We start from the raw sequence: 3,007 nt of genomic DNA on the forward strand, positions 1-3,007 counted from the left end.
GTCACCATCAATATTAAGGCCACCCCCTGTATTCAGTATTAAGGCCAACATATATAGTCCAGTGTATCAAACTTCTATTAAAAATCCTCTCTGATAAGACCAATTTTCTTAAACCCTCCAAAAATCTGGATGCATCATGTAACTTTTATTAAAATGAATTAACTCCAATATGAACTGGGGCAAGGCATTAAAGCCCATTAAAAATAACCCTATTGATACCTATACAGTAAAGCCCCACTGAAATTCATCAGTCACCGTGTACATTCCGACAGACATTGCTGATTGGCAGTGGGACAGAGGCTTCCTCCAACAGAGAGAGAGCTAGAGAAGTTGTGAAACTCCGGTTCCTTTTGCTGCGTCTTCAGTAGACCATTCAGAGGGCGCGATGTAACAGGTTCTCTTTTGGAAATGTTTGTATTTCAGCCAGCTTTACCAAGCTGTTATTAACGAGTTGTGGTATTTTCCATCACAACAACACGGTTATGTTATTGGACTGCAGGACTACTTACTGGTCTTAATGTTATAGTCCTCCTAAGCAGATTGCCTTTGGTGCAAGACCCCCCAAAAAATAGGAACATCTGCAATATGTAGTATGCACATTTGTCACCCTCGTCCGACTGATTAACTTGTAATACAAATGCCCAACATGTTTTCTACAACATATATTTGCTGCATGTAGCAGTTTCAGTCATGATGAGCAACACAGCATTTATGACAGACTATAGTAGTGGGTGGATAGTAGGTCTACTATTTAAAACTCCTCTACAACCTGTAATCTTAGTGTTCTTGCTGCATCAACCACATAATTTCACGAGTGGCGTGGCTCAGATCCAGCTACTGTGAAACTTCAGCCCTGAGCATGTATTGACCAAGTGAGAGCGTTAGTCTTGATCCAGTATTCATGCAATTCCCACTAGAAAGAGCAATCTCTGTATAAGCTATATTAAAACTTTCCATCCCTGAGCTCCTGGCATTCACATATCTACCGGGCGTTAGCATTTCTAAACCTCTACAATCAGACCAACCTGTGTGCTGTACTACAAAGCGCTGTGTCCTACCTGCTCTCTAGTTTCAATTCCGCTTCAAATGGTACCAGGTACTTCTAAACAGCATGAAAGAACATTCCCTGAGGGGGCGAACTTAAACAAGGCATGAATACATGCCAACAAGACCACAATGCTTTGGGAGAGAGGAATTGTAACTCTGTGGCTGCAATGTCTTTGTTTTTTGTTTTTTTGTAATAGGCAATGGGCTAGATTTTAACAAACCAGAAATAAACAACTCAGGCATTTTATTTAAGGGCTTGAAAGCAGTATTGTGGTCATCGTAAGCTGTTTTTATATGTGTTAGAATTGGAATTGGTGATTTTGCACAACTTGAATGCAACAGAATCTAGCACATTATTATTTAAAACTGTTTTTTAAAACAATTGTACAATTGTGTAATATACTAAATACATTTGAATTAAGAAAATATAACTTGACATTTTGACATCTAGGTTTTTGGTTTAAAGTACCACACTTCATAATATTTTTTTTATTATTATTTTGTAACTGCCCCATGATTTCCTCTGAGTTTCTGCTCGTTGGAGACACAGTGATTGGAAAGGAGAGACTTAAACTTAGTTGTTCTTTTTCAATAATTTTGTTAATGACTATAAAACATTCAATGGTAGAATATACTGCAGTACTAACAGAAACACATTAACAATCCTTTCTCAACAGACAACAGCAGGTACAATAAAGCATGTTTTCTTACGAGGGCATTAGAAACAGTCTGGTGCAAATCTGAACAATCATTGGACCTGCTTGTTTTGAATACTGAATGTATAGAAAAGAAACGACACAAAGATAATCAAATTTAACTTTATTACCCATTGATGTAATTTACATACTTGTTACTGGAGCAACAGCCTGACTCCAAAACCTCAATACACATTAAAACATGCAAAACCATTTGTATAGAACTGCAGGCACCTGCAGTCTCTGTTAGGAGACACGAGCATAAGAAACCATTTCTTATTTATTGTCTTCTTTCCTACTTTGGGATTTACTGCCACCCTGGAGCTCACAGACCACCTGTTTCCAGTTATGAGTTTATCATTAAAAAAAATGCAATGTGCTGGATCGCTTTACAAGTACTAACGAAACTGCTTCTTATGTTTTTTTCATTTCATAATGAAAGAAGTGCATAAGGACATTCTAGAGCCATCTACCGTCTCACAAGGTAAGGTCACAGAAATTGGCACATCAGCATTTAATAAACAATGCATATTCCACAACCCTTCATGTTCACACTGTATGCTTGTACACGTTCCACCATTCGCCACCCCACCATTGAGGAACAACAAAACACTTTAAAACAGAAGTACAGCTTGCATAAACGCTCCTGAAAGACAATATATTCAACTGAACAATCCTGCACATTGTACCACAATGCCAATGAATGGAGCATCTTCAAGGCTCAAGGGGCTTCTGTTTTTACAAAGACAGGAACCTGGAGGGAAGCCATAGGGTCCCCAGAGGTTTCCTTCCATTCGGGGGTCTAATCTTAAAGAGTAAGTAGCGAGGTACTGAAAAATATAGCGTTATACGTCCCCACATGTTGCTACAACTGTTTAAATAATGTACCTGTCATTTTTCTTTTCATTGTTACATCCTGACCACTTTTTACACTTTAAAGTGTTTCAAAGCTCTTTTCAAAATGTCTGCTCTAGTGCACTGATAGTGTAAGGATTATTGCCAACATTATCAAACAGGTAACACAGCAGTAACGATCCAAGATGTGGTATGGAACAAAAAAGCCAGAGCACTTCTTGTTATGTTTTGGTTTTTTTTGTATCACTCTTCCTGCAGTGATTTAGAGGACAGATCTCAAACTCCGGTGCACTAGAACAGACATTTTGAAAAAAGCTTTGAAATAGACTTTAAAGTTATCTGTAAAAAGTTGTCAGGATGTTAACAATGAAAAGAAAAATTACAGGTGCGTTATTTAAACAGTTGTGGCA

Source organism: Acipenser ruthenus, chromosome 27, assembly GCF_902713425.1.
Source record: "Acipenser ruthenus chromosome 27, fAciRut3.2 maternal haplotype, whole genome shotgun sequence".
Lineage (NCBI taxonomy): Eukaryota > Metazoa > Chordata > Actinopteri > Acipenseriformes > Acipenseridae > Acipenser > Acipenser ruthenus.